Here is a 20,152-nt window from a genome sequence, read left to right on the forward strand (position 1 = left end):
AGTTCTTATGAGAAAAGACTATGCTTGTCACATCTAGAAAGCATCTAAACCACTAGTATCTTTATGCAAAGATAGGAAGGCTAATAATAAATAGAGCACTGAAGATGAAGTGGATATATTTTATAGTGATAATTTCACAGGACGCAATGGAATACCCTTAGGATGGCTTTTATGCATCATTGTAGCACATTTACGTCATAACAAAAGTGTAAACAAAGAAGACAAAATACAACATTGCTCTCAGTATGTTGTTAACTTCATTTAACAGAGTGCAGCAAAATTGGATATAGTGTTGTTACACTTCTCTACAACCACAACTTTGGATGTTGTACAAGTCCTGGAAATAGCACTGTTTTGTGGATAATAATATGAACAATGACTATTAGATCCAAACTTTGATGGATATTATTATTAGATGTGAATATTCCCAGGAAGGCAGCTTTTATTATTGCTCATGGATACATTCTGTAACTCTTTTATATATTGCTGGCAGAATGTCTAGGGTGGAAAATTGTGGACAATTCACATCAGGCAAAATGTGCAGGCCAGGAGTTTTGCATTAACATATCCGCTAGCCTACACTGAATTTATAACCCCTTAAAGCAGTACAAAGTGTTTTAGTACTGGATATAAATTATGTATAAAACATGCAGCGTGAACTGTTGTCCCTGTATTAAGGTAGGTACACCAGGCATAAAAAATAAATGACACAATGTACATTAATGTTAAGAGGTCAACTTTAAACTGACAAAATCAAGGAAATGCAGAATTACTGCTGAATCCCTCTGTCACTCATTTTACCCCCTACTCGGTTCACACTGGGTCATCCCACTTCTTTCTGAGCTAGAGTAAAATCTCTGCTGACAAATAAGGAGCAAGTGGGAGTCACCAGCTTGAGTACACATGGGGCAGGTGATGACTGAGGACTGTTTCTACTGACCTGCTCATCATTCTCAAGAAAAACCCCATCCATTCATGCAACAGATACAGATTTCTAGATAAATATACAATTTTCCATGTAGGAACATTCTCCTGAGTGTTGCTCCCTCCCCTCTTACTGTATCTGTGTGTGTTACACTCACTCAATATTACCTTTCTTAAAAAAAAACCAAACCAAACAACTATTCTTGTAAAATGGAACCCCAACATATTTTTGTCTTAAGAAAATTACAAAGCTATAAGTAGTAGCATCTCCAAGCTGTAACATAATATTTCAAGTCATTCAGAGAGGTTGGCTTTCTGGGATAAGTGCTTCTTTCTTCAAAACACAGGGAAATATGTACAAAGGGAATAAACAGATATTGCCAGAAGAAGAAATATATGATACTCAGTATCAAACCAAAGCATTCCTTCAAGGTATATCACATTAATTTCCTAAGAGCAAAATAATAACAGCGAAATCAGCATCAGAGATGTGAAGTGTGAACCATGAAGCAAGGTTAGCAAGGAAATTAATTATAGATTGTACCCCAGTTAGACACTTGGATCATCACAGCTGAGCCACCACTGAGCACTAACATATCAATGTTCGTATTCTGGAACAGAGATAAAAACATCAGAGCTGAAAAGCAATGTTACTTGTAATGCTGTATCATACTCCTCTCTAAATATGAGCATATTAAACGTATCCATGCAAACACACATATAGTGAACATAAGCTATATTTTAAAAGACTCAGGGGGTAAACTTGGGTTTGGATTGGTAAATGGGAATATAGAATGCAGCCATAAATTTCACATTCAAGAGGGACTAATGTGTAACTCAGCCTAATTCCAGGGAGGTTGTGAATGCTCCATCCCTGGCCGTGTTCAAGGCTAGGTTGGATGAGGCCTTGGGTGAGATGGTTTAGTGTGAGGTGTCCCTGCTCATGGCAGGGGGGTTGGAACTGGATGATCTTAAGGTTCTTTCCAACACTAACTATTCTATGATTCTAAGATTCTAATTGGCAGCTCCCTCCAGATCACAGGTTTTCATTCTTTTCTGTTAAAGAATTGCTCTCCTTTGCATCACCCTTATTTACAGTGATTAGATCAGGACCCAAATTAGTGAACATTATCACACTCAGTAACTTGTGACTGAAGAAGAAAGATGTTCAGCTAAAAGGCTTCAAGTGACAAAGATCGTAAGAAATTATTTTGCTTCAGGGAGCAACTACAGACTTAAAACACAATTTTAGTCCCACCTATAGCCACTGGATAGCATTATGGTCTAGTTTTGGAGACGAAAGTGGCTCCTATGGCTATATGTAAATAATTACATATTGTGATCTAGTTGTTTTATGAGCCTAATAATCCATAACCACCTAAATGCCAGTTACACATAGAAGTTTTCAGTTGTCTCCTCCTGTACCTAAGTAAAAAATTGTCAAACCAATTGACAAACCACTGTGCTGAGGCACAGTGCAGACTCACTTAGGTTTTCTGGAAGGTTTCCACTTTTGTCTGCTACAAAAGAATTTGTAAGGAAAAAACCCTACCTTCAGGTCTTACTTTCAGTGACTAAGATCCTTACAGGTGAAAAAAAAATGCTGACACTTGTGTAGGGGTAGTTGCTGCTGGAGTTACTGTGAGACTATGAGCACATTATTTTAGATGTGGCTGTGTGAAGATGCTGTGTCCAGCTGCTGCTTTTGGAAAGCTTTCTCTAGTTAAATCCAAATGTTTCTTTCTGCTATATTTCTACAGGGACAAATACATGCCTGGCACATATACTACATTGCGAAACGATCAATATTCATAACATGAAGCTCGCTGAAGTGTTGATAAATGTAATTTAAACCACCTAGAACAAAAAACTGTCAAGTTCAATTTTCAACACATTTGTGGCACTGAAGTGACAAAGTTTGTGTGGGCCTAATCAGTGTGCTTCCACCTATGTTTTAGGTTTGAGGGTGTTTTTTCCAGTGTGGGTTATTCATACTTGGGGTTTTCAGGTCTTCTGTACTTATATTGCTATTTGAAAGGTGGGTCCTCCTTGTACACAAGAGAACAGGATCTAAGTGTCCTGTAAGTAGCAGCATGGAGGCTTAGCAGAGCTGTTCCAGCATGTCCTTTCTACAGTCATTACAAGGTAGATCCCTCTCACCGTGCCATGTATAAGTAAAGGAAGCATTTTCTGCTTTTAGAGCAGTCAGGTCATGAGGAATGCTGAACCAAAGACTAGTTAATTGTGATGTCATGCAATCAGTACAATTTCTCCTGATTTATTAGTGAAACTCCACGACAGCAAAATCTGCCCTATTACATCCTGGAGGCAATGTTACTGGAAATAAAATGCTGAAATTAGAATGGTACAGAGGGCTTGGTAACAGCTTATGATATTGAATATCTACCCTGATTGGTTTTGGTGGTTTTGTTTTGTATGTTTTTTTGTGTTTTTTTTTTTTTTTTTTAACAGGAAAAAAAATCCAAAAGGCTATTTTCAGACTGTTCGTTATGCCATATAATTTGGGCAGAAATTTTGGTGTTTCCTGAGAACACCTGTTCCTTTCCAAGGCTCCTGAGGGGAAGAGTAGCTTGGACTGAAGAGCCCCTTGAAAAAAAGATTAATCAATAACCCAATGAGGTAAGCTTGTTTAGGCCAGTGATTTATGAGAGGGTGTTAGTTGGATGTACTCTATTACGATTTAGGAGAAATTAAGCTGTGATTTCTATTTGAAGGAATAGTAAAGGTACAACATGATGTTTGAAATTGTTTGAGAAGGCAGCTAATTAAAATTAACCCTTCCTCCCAAGCCTAGAGATCATGGATGAATTAGAAAAAGGGTTCCCTAAACCCCTGGCTATATGGCAATAACGAAAAAGCATTGTGCCAGGAGAGGAACGGTACGTGCAGTGAATTTGCTCATGACAAGTGATACAAGTAGCCAATATGGAAACATGCACAAAATAATCACTATAGGAGCAACCTTTAAGTTCTGAGTAAGTGTAAAGATTCAGCCACATTTTTGACTTTTCTTATTTGAAGTATTATAGCGCTTTAAATGCCAAAATGTAAAATCTGTTTTACAAATGTCCATTTTGTTACAGTCTTTCATGAGGGCATTAAGGCTTTCAGGTGCAATAAACTACCCCTCTTTGTAACAACACCCCTTTATAAACACAAAGCAAATCATTATGTGGAAAGGGGAGAAGTTAAAAGCCCTAAATCTTCCATTCCCAAGGATACTGTTACCTTCAGATAGAATGTATTTTTTATGTATGTATTTACTGCTTAAATGTAGTATATTTCCATTGGGTTTAACTGACAAGATTTTAGGGAGTTCTTTATTACTGATTTATGTATATACATATAGACACATATATGTTCAACAACCCATACACTTTTTTGCTTCTGTTTCCTAGCATAAAATTATTACCTTCCTTGGAACAATGAAAATGCGACTGCTTTCTAGACCACTGACTATTCTTTCTTTGAAGAGGCTCATAATAGGATGCATGAAACATCTGGAAGAATTAAATCAAAGGGTGATGGAATTCCCACTGGAGAACACATGTCAAACAAGAAAAAGAGTCTTGTGGAACAAATGAGATTTTACCCTGAGAATTAGCAAGTACAACAGCTAGGCTTAAAGTTGGATTGAGACAAAAACTCCTAAGAGCCCTATTGATCCAGTTTTAAAAAATCCACTGTGCTTTAAAAAGGAGGAGAATTTGTGTAAAGTAGCCTACAAGCAAAAAGTCTGTTTTTCTCATTCACAGACACTATTCAGAGCAGTTCCTGAGATTCACAATAATCCACATGTAGAGAAAGCAGTCTGGGAGATGGATTGCATCTGATAAGCACACTGTTCACTTACAAAAATACTCAACTACAACCCTAAAGCTGAAGTGGGGAACAGACCACCAGATTCATTAGATGTGTAGGGGTCCACAAAGAGAACAACAGAAATTCATGTTACTAGTAAGGAGAGAGTAGGATTTGTTATTCCTTTTTAATTGTGTTGCTTGCTCATCCATCTTGGTATGGATTCAGAGACAGCTAGAATGGAATAAAGATCAACAACTCAAGCTGCTTATACGTTTACTGAGGAAAGAAAATTCTCCTCCATCTGTATTCTAATAGGTAGCTCCATTCAATCTTGTTCTATTTCTGTCTTTATATTCCTATAAACTAAAAAACTCATGGAAGCCGAGTTGCAAAGAATGAAGAAGACTATGATTGGCCATATGTGACTTTGGATGAAGCAAAGTAGGTTTTCAAACCCCTTATTCCTTACTGGGCCAAAGGCAACTCAAGAGAGCAGTGATACATTTTTCCCTTATGTTTCTGAAGTTGTCTTCACCCTCACTTGATGGAAGAGAGAACAAGGAGAGCTGTGAATGTGAAAAGCCTGAATGATCTTGGATTGGAGATACATTTGGTGGCTGGATTAATTGATAGAGTTCTAAAATACTTTAGGTCTTTTGGATTTATTGAAAACAAAACTCAAAAAAACTTGTTGCTTTTTTGAAGTGTGTTGTTTTTACAGTATAGCTGGACTAATTTGAGAGGAAGGTGGTGTGAGAGCGGATGTTCTGCTCTGGGTAATGCAGAATGTATTTGCAGTCTGAAAAATGCAAAGTGAAGCACACCCTTTATACTTCTGTATCTCATGAAGTGGTCTGCTTGCCTCTCCAAAGAGCCATGAGATTTATAATTACAGAGGTTCTGATGCTTTTCCATCACCTGACTGTATGGGGAGGGGATCACCAGCGGTTGTATTCACGGAAAACTTGGTCTGTTGGACCTTCATTCAAACTGCTGGATTGCTGATAAATGAGAAGAAAGGTATACAGTAGGAAACATTTTAAGGATAAAACTGACTTTTGGAATCTTTGTGGAAAATGAGCTTCCTCTGCAGACATAACAAAAAAAGTTATTTTCACCATGGTTAAATATTGAAACAATATGAACAGATATCTGAACCATATTACTGTTAAAGTGAATAGTGCAGTTCAGATACTTCACCCTAGTGCAAAAATCCCACTGACTATAGGTTAGCACACTGGACCCTTATGCCTTTCTAGCACACCAGTTTCCTAGACTACCATTCGTATGATGGTTTTATTTTTTCCTTGGAAATCTTTCTTTACAGCTATTCTTCATGCAAGTTAAGGATTATTTCCACTTTGTAGATCTTCAGAAGCATGTTGCTACATTTGCAATAGTAAGTTTCCTGACATGCTGGTTCTCTGCCTTCCTGTTAGCAAGTGCAAATTGTGCCAGGAAGGCATGCTGCTTTTCTGTGATCACAAAATTAATTGGATTTGTCAGCAGTAGTCTGATTTATGTCTCCTGTTCAAGTCACAAACGTGTAATCAGTGCTAAAAGTGGTGGTTGATAGGTCAGCGTGAGGAAATCTTTTGCTAATGCTTCACATTTAGAGAAGCTTCATGCATTCAAATAATCTAATTTTCTTGACTGCTTCATGTTTCTCTAACAATCTCTTTTCTTAAGATGAATTGATGATTTGTTCTTCTATCAGCTGTCTACTATCCTAAAATTCAGTGCTAGAAAACTGGGTTTTTTTCCGCCTTTGGAAATGATGTATTTATTTTTGCAAATATACCTAATAAAGGTGCTCATAATGTTAAGTCTGAAAATATTTTTTACTTCCAGTTTTGCAAATCACTTGGAACATAACAAACACACTGTGCTTTTTTGTTCTTATACACTAGGAATTCTATAAATCGTTATGAGTCAAAAATGACACATTCATAATAATAAATATTTGCCTTTAGTGTCAGCAGACACTGTGTTTAAAATGCACAGGCAAGGAGTAGAGGCAACTCACAGGTGGAGTGTTTACAGAATCAGCGCCTTAATTACCAGGTAGCAATACAAAGTACAATATAAAGTAAAACAGAGAGAAACATTTGAGAAGTTTGCAGTAGTGCAACAAGTAGAACTAATTTTGCAATTTAATAAAATGAAATATTACATTTGCTTCTTTGTAAAGACCAGTAACATTCATAATGTCAGCTGCCAACAAATGAAAGATCTTAATGTATTCCAGTGAAGTTTCTTTCAACAGAATTTCTGCTTCATAAGTTTTCTAAACAAGAAAGCAACTGAGCTCCTCCAGCATAGAGCTTTTAAAGGCTATCAAATGGCATTTGAAACACACACACACACTCTACACACCAAACTCTGCCTCTCAGTCCCCCCCTGTGTTAATGGTATGGAGCGGCTCACAGTAATTAAACTAAACCCTGAAATCTTGACCATTGTGGTTGCTAAAGATCCCATGCACTTTTCAGGAGAGGAGGGGCACTAACCACAGTTTCCACCACAAATTCCCAGCCAGGTAATTGCACCCAGCCTGCCTAGAAATCACCCATCCAGCTTCCACTGAGTAAGCTATTTTCACTCACCCTCTTACTGAAACTGCTAGAGGGCATCGCATGTGCAGGCTGACAGCTGTGTTCTGTCTTAATGCTCTCTCGCTTTGCTGAATATGAAAACACTGCTACCATAACACAATAAAATGAACAAAGCGACAGAAATATTTTTGCCATAAACTTTAGGAATAGCAAATAATCTGATAAAAGCATTTGTAAACCAGGCCATTAATCTTTACAAAAGATTCTGCTGTGTAGTAGGTTATCCTCTGTACCAGATAACACAGAAGTAAGGTGAAAAGTTGATGATTCCCCAGTTCACACATTTAAGCGTGCACATTTCATCTGTATTAATTGGGGCAAGAAAAAGAACAGCCTGTACTAATTTCAAAAGTCACCTATGCAATAAGACAAAGAATTTGCAAGGAAACTCTGCCATTCACCCAGATATGTTTTCAAGCATGCTTAAGAAAGCCTCTTTTGCGTTCTGCCTTCTTGTGACTTGATGGGAGCCTACAGGAGACTAAGATGTTCAGACAGAAATTCGATGATGGAGCTCAGGGTAAAGCAACACAGCTTCCCAGATACACTCCAGAGATATTTAATAGGTTCGGTCATAATCCATATGTTTTCTTCAAAAAATAGGAATAAAAACCAGCTGCCTTACAATAAATTCTAGCTGCAGTATAAGTTAATTTTAAACTGATGTAACATTCAGTCAGTTTTCATTTAAAATGACAGCGGATATCTTTGCCAGAGTAAGTGCGGATTTGTAAAAACAGATGACAAATGGTAAAATTTTTTTCACCAAGACAAATACTTCTTTTTAATATAGAGCTTTTAGATAATAGATTAAGTGTTTGTCCTGGGTTCAGCAGTAGCAGTCATTTTTCTCCTTCTTAGTAGCTGGTGCAGTGCTGTGTTTTTGACTTTCAGCCAGGGGACAGCGCTGATAACACCGATGTTTTTAGCTGGTGCTCAGTAATGTTTACTCTGACCAAGGACTTTCTGAGTCTCATGCTCTGCCAGGGAGGAGGGGAAGCTGGGAGGAAGCAGAGACAGGACCCCTGACCCAAACTAACCAAAGAGGTATTCCATACCACAGCACGCATACCCACTGTATAAACTGGGGGCAGTTACCCGGAAGGGTTAGATCACTGCTGGGTCAGGCTGGGTATTGGTCAGCAGGTGATGAGCAGTTGTATTCTCTTCCCTTGTTATTCCCCTTATCATTATTATCATTGGTGGAAGCAGTAGTGGTTTGTGTTATACCTTAGTTACTGGACTGTTCTTATCTCAACCCGTGGGAGTTCCATTCTTTCAATTCTCCTCCCCAACCCTCCAGGAACCGGGGATTAAGGTGGGGAGTGAGAGAGCGACTACGTGATTCTGAATTACTGACTGGATTTTAAACCACGACAGTTTTTAAGAAAAAAAGTCTTTACATTCATCACCATGGCAATGTATTACTAAAGTACTGTATTTTTTGGACTCCATCAGGAACCACTCAGGGACACGGGATAGCAGGGACTGTAAGTGGTGCCTGATGCCAGTTCTGCTGGCACAGGCCCTGAAGCAACATGCTGATTCTGGTGGCAGTGGGGTGGCCAGCATGGACAGGCACTTGGTGCAGTACGTGCTGACTCCAACTGTAGGTGTTAAAGAAGGGATGGAAGAAGCAGACTAGATTCTGTTTATTCGTTTATTCCTACTCTTCTAGCCTGAAAGAGGCCTCTGTGATGTTCCAAGCAATTCAGACATTTTTCAGACACCTTCTATAAACAGCAGGCCCCCTTCAAAATCCAGATCAAAGCAACCAAGATCCACATTAAAAAATGCAGCAGGCAACCCACTAATACTCCTTATTCCTACCATCCAAACCATTCTCGGCTTCCCAGAAAGCCACAGCTGACTAAGAAAGAAAGTAGGTTTGTAGTTCGTCCCAAAGATCAACGGACTTTGACTATGCAAACCCAGTGTTGCAGTAAAACAGTCTCCATAGGATGGCATGTCAGAGTGACTGGGACAGAGAGGTCATTTAGACCCATTTTGATATCTTAAAATGTCTTCAAAATGCTATTTCATCGTAAGTCTCAGAAATACTAGATCAGACAGGTAACTATCATGTATCCCCTCCTCTTGAATCAGATTTTTCCTTCTTTTCCTGAGTTGTGAGCCTAGTTCCTACAGTGGTAAGGCCTCAATCCTTAATCACGGTCTTACACCTGGTAACAAGGGTCTTAAAACCAACATTGTAAAGGCCGTCTGTACCCAAACAGATAACCTGAATGGTGCGTACAAAAGCTCTAAACTAGGTTTGACCAGTCAAGAGAGAAAGTTGGGAGTCATCATTTCCTAGCTGAATAGACCAGCTTAGTGCCCAGGACTGGTTTTAATGCCATACAACAATTGTGGAGAAAGAATTAGGAACAGAAAACACAATTATGCCAAATCTTGATGCTCCCATCTTTTGAATACTCCGCATCATGGCACCCCACTGAACTAGACAAGGGTGGCTTAGAGACATACACCAGCTGCCATGTAGTGACAGGTAAAGTAGGGTAGGATTCTTCTGGGAAGAGTTGTCTGAATTCCCATAAAATACAATATGAGAGTCTGACAGAGGTCTGTAAGATCAACAAATATTGTTTAGAAAGTAAACAGAGGATGATTATTTTCTATAATAACAATGCACTCAATGAAATTATTAGACGTTGCATTTAAAGAAAATCTAAGGAGGAATGTTTTGACCCAGTACATAGTTAAATTATAAATCATTGGGATGGGATGTTGAGAAGGCCAGAGACCTGAATAGGCTCACAAAGGGACCAGACAAGTTCCTACATGATAGACCCATCAGTAGAATTGCTCATATTTAGCCACAGACTTGGAAACCCCTAAACTCTCAATTGCTGTAAACTATGAAAATGTACTAAGGGATGGATTGCTTCCTGTAACCTGTATTTTGTACTCTTCCCTATTGCAACTGACACCATTAGGACTATACTGGGCTAAGTGGACTTTTGGTACAAAAAAAATAAACTTGTTTTTCTGAGTGCAAGAATGAACTGGCCGAATAGGTCATGAACAGAAAATGAAAAAACAACTGCAATTTTAAACAAGCAGTTTCTGTGAATAAGCAAAAATTGGACATGCTGTCATGGAGAACTCTGCTATTTCCAACATAACATGCAAAACTGGTTTTCCCTTCTGATAGGCAAACTTAACCTTGAATGGGTGACCTATCTTAACTCTAAAATAACTGTTTTGCCTCTATAAGCTTCTGACTATGCAAACGCTATACACATGCTTACCTTTAAGTGTCTGAGTGCCCCCTTGAGAGCCGTGTATCTTTCTCCTGTGCTGTGTTGACATGATGTCCACTGGTTTCCCTTTCCAAGTTGAGTAAAGTGGGTGCATCCCACATGTAGATGGCCACTATGCAGCACTCTTTCAGTGGGTAAGACATTTATTACATATTTCTGTTAAAAATCTCAAATGTATTTCTTATTAGTAGCTCCAGGATAGTTAATACTGAAGCAGCAGTACTGTACCATGCCAGCCAAGGGTGAACTCATATAGTGTTATTTGCTTGATTGATAAAACAAGAAGGGTTGAGATTTTGAGGGACACAAATGCAAGCTTTGTTTAACTATTGAGCTGGTTGGCAATGCAAAAGGATTTTCTTTATTTCCCATTTCTCTTTGCCTGTCTCTTCTGTCTTTCTGTCTTTTCTTTCACAGATAGACAAATCCATGCAGTTTCAGACCCCTGGATTAGGCAGGACCCTGGGAGACAAGATTCTGCTGACCCTTTACTAAGACTGACTACCTTACATTGCAGTAATATGCAAGTGACAAGAAAGGGTCATTATTTAAATGAAAGTACATTATCTCTTTCTGAAGTTTCAGATCTCCAACTGGAAGCCTGTTGAATGAAGCTGTTCATGCTAAAAGACACACCATCTGAAAATGAGTGCCCTGTGACTCTCTGGTATCTGCTTTCTGGAGTCTGAAATGCGATTTTCAAGTGTGCAAAAGTTCTGTGATAGGAGAAGTACTGCAGTAACTTGAAATAAAGAGAAAGAAAGGTTCCACCTGCACGGGATGGGCACATATGAGGGTCACAGCAGTGAGGAGCAGGATAGAGCTCAGGTCTTCTGGCTCCTGTGTCAGGCATGAGACTCTTGCTCCTCTTCATCTACTGTAGGTATTACATTTTATTCTTTACTGAGTGCTAGTCGTGCAAACAGAATTTCTTCTACTGCCACTTAACTCCAGTTATTAGGTCAGGGGAGGCCAGTAGTCCACATCACACACTACTGGACAGTAGCCAGTAGCCCCAGGAAGTCAGATGACAGAAGCACAGTGATTCCTTCTACCTTGAAAACTGCAAATATTTGAGACTTATAAAGGAACCCCTCTTAACAGTATTAGGAGTCTTAACCAGTGTAAAGAGCTCTGAATGCACAATACTGTGAAGGTCAGAGCTATCTTGAGTTTTGAACACTGCCATTTCTAGGCCATGACAGCTATCTCCCACGAACAAATATAGAAAGTGAATTTGTGATGCTTGTGTCACTGTTCTCCAGATGATATTTGTATCTTTGCCTCTGAGTGGCAATAGTTATCTATTACCTTCCTGGATAGCAGCAGCATCTACTCTTCCCATTTATGTAAAATATGTCATTGGTGGAGACCTAGCCGATATCTAAATGTGATGACAGAGACTTAGGCTTTTTGAGCTTTCCGTGATGGCCTATGTCCATACTGATGCTTGACTTGACAAAAGAAGCTTTCAACTTTGGTTAAGAAAAGCCCCAGAAAGAAATGTCAAATGGTATGTGGAGCCTGGCCCATGTCTGTTATGAGAATGGACTCCTGTCCTTGAAAATGAAAATAAAAATGTTTATGAGGAAGTTGGTAAGGTAGAATAAATCCCTCTAATTGAGTAATCTAATCTTTCAAACAATCTTTCTCAATGCAGTGCTATTTACTTTGGATTCAGAGTAAAAAGGGAGTTAAAGGACCTATGGGGCTTTAGGTTTCCCAGTAAAGTGGTAGCATTGTAGGAAAGGGGCAGAGTCTGAGATGGTATTTATGGAATATAAATATCTGTTAACAAAGCATGAAAAGACAGCTATGCAGCAATGTTCGCTCTCTCACTGTGGGAATTCCTGTGGAAGCATAGTTCACATCACTTTTCGCTCCTCTGTTTAAAGCAAGATGAGACTAAACATGGTTGGAAAACTCTTCAAATATAAAGGTTCTCAGTGGAGGCTGTAGGAATATAGAAGAGGCATCAATTGGTTTGCAGCTGCCCCTACAGAAGGAAGATCTGCAGAGCCCCAAAGGATATCTTGTGAAAGTGCCTCCCTGAACTACTGAGTTCAAATGATTGCCAGAATTCCTTACTTTTAAATTCCTACACTGTGAGAAATTCTTTGAGTGTCCAGAGGCTGAAAACTCCAGTATCCAGCCGCAGGACATAGCCTCAGTGTCCCCCATCCTCTCCTGGAGCCCTGTGTCCCAGCAGCACCCTTCATCTTGACTTTCCACACACTTGGCAAGTGTAGGATTAGACAGAGAGGAAGAACACAAATCCCCACATCCAAACAGTGCATTTCTTCTTCCTGAACGCTTACTTCATCCCTTTCCTATCTCTGCCACATCAGAGGTGATCACCTCTGCTGCATCTTCTCCTCCATTTATTTTATTCCACTTTGCATTGCTTAATAAAGTTATTCTCACTGTCTGCAACCCCCTGAAGCCACAGAGGAGGGGGCTATGAAGGGAGACTTGACAGCTTAAATTTTCATTTGTTTTAAGAGCAGAGAAGGCATCAGTTTGGAATGCTTTGTGGTAAGGAGAAGGTATGTAACAGATCTTCATTTACTTATGGTAAGACCAGGACTGCATTCATTTTCTCTTCCTAGTGGTGTAAGTTTGAGCCATGCATTTAAACCAGTGGAGCTATTAGAAATTTACGTTACTGGGAGGGTATCTTGACTTTGCATGTTTATTCGTGATTGTTAGGCACAGTTTAGTTTTAAATGCATTAATATCACCAACCCTTTTGTTTGACCACCCACTGTTCACAGAAGAATTGAACTGGCGGCATATTTCCTAGCCCTAAAATTGACACAGATACTTACGTAGATATGTACTGCATATACCCTTCAGTTCGTGTTTCAATGCTACTTGGATATTAAAAGCAATGATATCAAACCAGGTATAAACAATATGAACTACAGTGGTCCCTACTTTACAATAAATATCTGCCATGCAGTTATAAGGATTAATTGGCAACCTAGTATTTGTTTAAATTGCCTGCCAACTGTGTTTTGTTCTTCTTTGAGGGATCCAATATGTGTATAATGCCTTCTGTTAAGTCTGGATGACTCTCTTAAATGGAAAATGCACCCTACTGACCTCATTTGAAATAGCTGTTTGGACTAATATAAATTTACTGCAGAGTAATTTACATTTCCTAGCCGTTCTTTTGATGCTATGTTTACTGAATGTGACAAGTTTAAGTAGATCTGAAGTGGATAATATTTTTCACCATGTTGTTGCTTTAATTGTTACTATTCAAACTGCTGCTTAGCTTCCAAAATGAGCAGGAATGCAATGTAAAATATAACTTACTGACTCAAACTACTGTCAGGCAGCAGTCTTCTGCCTAAACAATAAGGAACTATTTGGTTACAGTATTCAGTATTTGCATTCACAGAATGCTTTGCCCTGTAAATTTGAAAGACCCAAATGTACGTGACAGACACCCCTGTCCACAAGAGATGCAAGTGTGAGAAGGAGGCTAAGTCAGTTTGCTTAGCTTGTACGAATACCAGTCACAGTTACTTTCCTGAGTGTGTTGCATTGCAAGTCCCTAGAGGATGTAGGGAGCAGGTGACGTTAGCTCTGAGCAAAGTTGGAAAGAATAGTAGGTTTGAAGGTCTTCAGGGTTACAGTCAGGATTATAACTTGGAGACTTACTTGTGGCTTTTACTTCATCTTCATTGAAAAATCAGAGCTTGCAGCTTGGAATTTCAGCTTAGATGGGGATTTGAGCAAACTGGTCTAGCAGAAGGTGTCCCTGTCCGTAGCAGGGTGTTGGAACTACATGATCCTTAAGCTCCCAACACAAACTAGTCTATGATTCTATTATATGATTCTATGATTTTTCCCCCCCTTAATTTCTTCCGCAAGTGAGATAGTGGAGAATCACTGTTTCCAGTTATTCTTACATGCAGAAACTGTGAGGATCTGTGGGTCTGGTGGGAGGGACAGGTAAGGGGAGTGACGGCTCTCTCTCCAAGAGAGATGGGGGACTTTAGCACCACCTTTATTTGCAGTGTCCACCACAGGGTAAGATCTTACTGGGATAGGTCTGAGCTCTCCTATGAGATGAGAAAGGTTGGATGAGCACTCAGAGAAGAGAAAGGGAGCACTACCAGCTCGCTGAAAGTTGATATTGTACTACTTCATTGTGGTTTTTTTCCCCAGCAGGTTATATGAACATTAAGGTCCCATCAGAAACATCACGTTTCAAGAGTATCAATAAAAAAACCTTAGATTTTTGTTTTAATGTAAAGTGACAGCTTCACTGATGCAGAAAGAACATTACATTGCATCTACACTGTACGAAGATATGCAAGGTAAACTTAAAATGGAATAATCTAGTATTTCAATGTAGAAACTTTTCACATTCTTTTATAAAACTTATTATGGAAATGTCTATATTAGGAATGGAAAACTGGTAATACAGATTGAATGTCAGCATCCAAAACTACTAAAACTGCTATGGCTTTAGTTTTAGCACTCGTATTCTTCAGTGTATATTTTCCATCTGAGCTCTCCAGAAACGTTTGAGGCATCATATATGGCATCCATTCTATCTGAATGAAAAAAGTTTTTATTTCAATTGCTATCTCTTCTGTTTTCCTTTAAAGTATGAAATGACTGCTCCAGTTAAGGTGGAGCCATTTATGAAAGTTTCAAACATTTAAGATTAAAAGATGCAAATGAGACAGATTTTCCATAACTTGTTGCACAGCCTGAGCATAAAGCCATTGTATCAACACATTTGACTTTCTAAAGCCCAGTGGATCAAACGATTTTGTTGTGTGACCAGAACAGCAAGAGACTTACAGTGTGGTGACTAAAGATAAATGCGACAACTGGAAAAGCCTTACTGAAAACTCCTTGTCTTTAATCTATTAGATAAATTACACAGCTGAAACTCCTTACTGCTATTGCAGCTGTTATTAGGAATAATTATTTGTGTTACCAAAACAATTAGGAACAATGACTAACTGTGACTGCAGTATGTGAGGAGTCCTTCATCTTCTTCCCTGACCCTGAAGTACAGCCTGTGCCCCAAAGAACTCACAGTCCAACTACAAGAAAGCAATAAATAAGTGAGGTCCAGCCACAGGGCTCACTCCTGGAGCCATCCCAGCTTTGAGGAAAGACGGTGATATACCTTCATGGGGAGCAGAAGAGAAAATTTTGCTGTTCCTTTAAGAAGCATAGAATTATTAATTTCAAAATGTCCCCAGCAGATGAGATTGCAACTGCATACTGCTCAGGAACTCAATCTAGTGGTAAGGGAGAGGTATAAGTAGGCTGGAAATAGCGTATGATGGCCTTGAAAGTGAAGGTAAGTATTTTTTTATTCAATATATAAAATAGAAGTGAGGGACTCCATAGAGCAGTTTATGAAATAAGTGGATTATGAAATCTAAGCAGATTATCACATCAAGGTATTGCCAAAAGTTATGATGCTACTATGGGTTATTTGTCAAGGCTAGAAAGAGGATAATTGTAGCAACCAAAAAGAGAGCTTGAATGACTCTTTAGCTGCCTGGCTAAATTTGAAAGGCCATTAGAACCTCCATACAAATAAAGCAGTAAAGTCACAGATGAGCTTGAGTGAGAGTTTCCATTAGAAAGTGCAACTTAGATCAAGGAGCAGTAGCGTCTACAGCAATCAAAGGGTACTGTACTATTTCCCTTAACTTTATTGAATCTGACTGGCAGATAAAACGAAGCATGTGGTTCCTTTTAAAAGTCCTGGAAAAAGCTAACTTTCTAAGGTACATAGAGGTGATGTAGACCACCAAAAATGAATTCTGATGCCTGGGAAGCAACTGTTTAAACCCCTTCTAACCTAAGAAGTAGCTCCAAGGTGGGAAGTGGGCTTTCAGAGCAGGATAGGTGTGCTACGCTGCTCAGTGAGAAGAGGAACAAGATTTTCTTTGATTGCCTACTAACTGGGTATTATTGCTTTGCTATTTTGGCTTACTAGCAAATAAGATATTTCACAATCTGAGATTTGAACTATTGTGGTAGCCTTGGAACTTCTCCATATAACTGGCCTAGAGCTAGTTATGTAGGTGTTAGCAAATGGCAGAATAACTACAGCTTCAATTTAGGCTAAAGGTGTAGGGTATGTGACTTCTCAGCATGGAGATGGCTGGTGACTTTACACATTAGGTTTCTGAACCCCTAATGTTAATTGGCCACCAAGACTGCAGTGAGTGTAGCAGGTTAATCTCAAACTATAGTTTTACACTGAAATATAACTAATGTAAAAAAGAATCATTTGCAACATGTCAATAAGAAAAAACTGCAAGAGGACTTTTTGAATTGCTGTTTGAGCTACTGAGAGCAACCTCAGCAAGCGAAGGAGCTCCATCAGCTGCAGTTTAGCTGGGAACTATACACAGACCTGGATGCGTTCATGATTTCACTGGGAGGGAAGAGGTGACCTGCACACCAGCACAACCTTGTCACACAACACATGTATGATGGGGAACTGATAGGCTATAATCAGGCTCTGCTATCCCTTTTCTAATTCACTTCTGAAGTTACTTACTTGTACTGGCTCTGGTCTCACTCACAAGGGTATAAAACAGAAATAAACCCAAACACAGTACACGGTTCTACAGGGATAAGAGCAAGGTTACTTTTCCTCAGACAAGCATGCAAATTGACATTCTTATCTCTGCAGTTCAAACATGACTGAAAATTAACTACCATGTTTTATTTCTTATTTCAGTACAGTTTTGCCAGTGGAAACCCAGCCTCAGGTGTGCATTGCACAGAGGTATGGAAATTATAGAGGCTGACATATATCATGCTATTATGAAATATATTTTTCTAAGAACTGGGACAGGAAGAAATATCTTCAATATGAAGACATTATGATTGCTCTGTTCTTAAAAGATTATCTGAGGAAAAAAATACCCCAAATTGTGGCATTGGTATAAGTGATTTATATTAATTTCCTACTCCAAAGAATGAGCAAACATTATATTAAGGAAACTGGAAACTAGAAAATTTAAAGTACTCACTAAAAAGAACAAACTCACATTTATTGAATAGACCTATTGTTTAAAATGAGAGCAAAAAGTAACTATCATAGCTATTCACTGCTCTCTATAAAAGTAAAATATTTTTTCCATTATAAAGAAAATCACTGCAAGGATTTAACTTGAAGTATTTTAATTGACAAAACTAGACCATTTTCCTGCCTCTTGAAATAAAAAAGCTCAAGAATTATATAGGAGCTTAATTTGTTATATGAAAAGACTTAACCTTTTCATCTCTAGAGAATTCTCATTTCTCAAGCTATTGATGATTTATTTCATATACTCCAAAAGAGTGGGTATGTACAAGCAGGCTTATTAGCTTTTTATTATACATTATTTGGGGACAGAATTCAGGCATGTGATGGCTACATCTTAAAGCAAAGCTCTCAGGAGTGGCAAAGATGATTTTGTCATATTTTCAGCTCAATAGCTAGGGTTTGCTTTATTACTTTAGGGCTGGATTGTAGGAATCTTTTATGTGGATGAACAAAGGCAGGGAGGAACAAGGACAGTCCTCTTTGTGTGGCCTGTACAATTGCACTTACTTAGTTTAAGGAAGGAAGTGAGGTCTCTGACCCTGCCTTGCTCCGCACTGTGGAGGGTACGCCATCCTAAAAGCAAACATTAATTGGAAGCCTGTTTTAGTTAGAAAAGGAAAGACACAAAAATTGGGTGTATGTGAATGAAGCAGAAAGAAAAGTGAAAGGGAAAGCCAGTAGGGCTAGGCAGGTTAGTGAGAAGCTCTGAGTGTATTGTCCGTGCTGTTCAGGGCTGTGGTGAGGACGGACTTAGAACATGATGAGCCAGGACGACACATTTAACAACATTTAAACAAATTTTTGAAGGGTCAACAGTGTAAAATGTTTGGGTGCAGAACAATTCTGGATAGATTTGAAGAGAAAAGAAGGACAGAGAATGGGCTTATGTTCCTCATGAGTCAGGTCACACAAGCTCCCACTCTCTATTGTGTTTTTAGATAAAACACCTTTGAAATGGGTACCTGATAGACCTTCCCTGATCCCTTTTCTCTGTCTACTGACCACCATCCCAGCACCATTCTCCAGTTGCCCGTTTGCTCTGGATGCAGCTGTTTTTACTTAATTCACCATTATCATCCTTCTCTTACCAGTGCTGGAAATACTCATAAACTCCCTCCAAGAGTCTGTCTTTTCTTCTTTTTCTCTCTGGTTCAGGTTTTGCTGCTGTTTTCCCTCCATTCACTCTAGAAAAGGTTTTCCAAACCAAGTGTCCTTCTAGAAATATGATCTCTCAACTGTAATATCATCTGAAGAACACAGCTGGTTTATCATCCTTACCTCATATAAATGCCCCCAAGAACACTTGCAAATCTGTTGCCTATTTACGTTTTAAGGGTTCCTCCCCCTGGCCCGAGGTGGCTGAATTTTGGGATTTTCCGCAGGTGATAAGTTCACACACCAGAGAGGCACAATGAAGTGTGAACAGTTCAATTGCCAGCAGGGAAGAAAAATTATTATAACCTGCATGGTTTATAAAGTTTTATATTTGGAAATCATATACTCTAACCCCAGCCTTCCAGGTAATTAATTGGCAGTATAGAGCCAGTGGAGGAAGTGAATGGTTTTTGGTACTCATACACTGTATTTTACTTCCCACAGGTCTACATCATAACCAAAAGAATCTGAACATAAAAGATTCTGCAGCATCTTCAGACACACCAGCAAGCCTCAGTAAAACAGCTGAACCTTGACTCGGCCCCTTAGGAGTTGTTATAAAACCATTTTTGCAAAATAAAGTAGAAGGATGGGTGGGAAAAAGAAAAACAGATTTTGTCACTCGCGAAATATGCTCAGATTCAACCTTCACTAATCCCATTGTGTAAAACATACTGAAAATTATTAAGAGAAAGCTTGCAAGTGTAAATACACTTATTCTCAATGAAATCAACACCATCAAACTGATTTGTAACTATTCCCTTAATACTGCTATAAACTTTACTGCAGTGAAAACACTGACTATACAGATTGCTTTCCTCTTCCTCAGGATGTGTTTCACCTTTGTGGCATTGCCACTATAAATCTCATGGTCCAACAACCCCTTGTCTGCAAGTGATTTCAAGCACTATCATAAAAACGAAACAGACAGACTTAATTTGAGTTCCAGACTTAAGGAAACTCAAGTAAAATATTAGCATAATTTCACTGAAGACGGAGGAAATTGTTAAAATATGTGTATTAAGAGTGTCTGCAATTCAATACATCTCTTAGCTGGCTCTTGGGTGCCACCCAGTGATTGATTTAACAGCAGGTTTGTAATAGCGTCTGTGGTGTGCCACAGGCCATGTTAATAAGCAGCACTGATCACAGGAGATCAGAAACAAAAATGTTAGGAAGTATAAGGAGATTCATGACATGTTAAATATGAACCTGTGAATAATAAGCTCTGTCTGATGAATTTAGTGCTTGGAGAATTTCTA

Source organism: Neopsephotus bourkii, unplaced genomic scaffold, assembly GCF_033783945.1.
Source record: "Neopsephotus bourkii isolate Nb327-2 ecotype Australia unplaced genomic scaffold, CSIRO-AGI_Nbou_v1 NB_1820, whole genome shotgun sequence".
In the NCBI taxonomy this organism is placed as follows: domain Eukaryota; kingdom Metazoa; phylum Chordata; class Aves; order Psittaciformes; family Psittacidae; genus Neopsephotus; species Neopsephotus bourkii.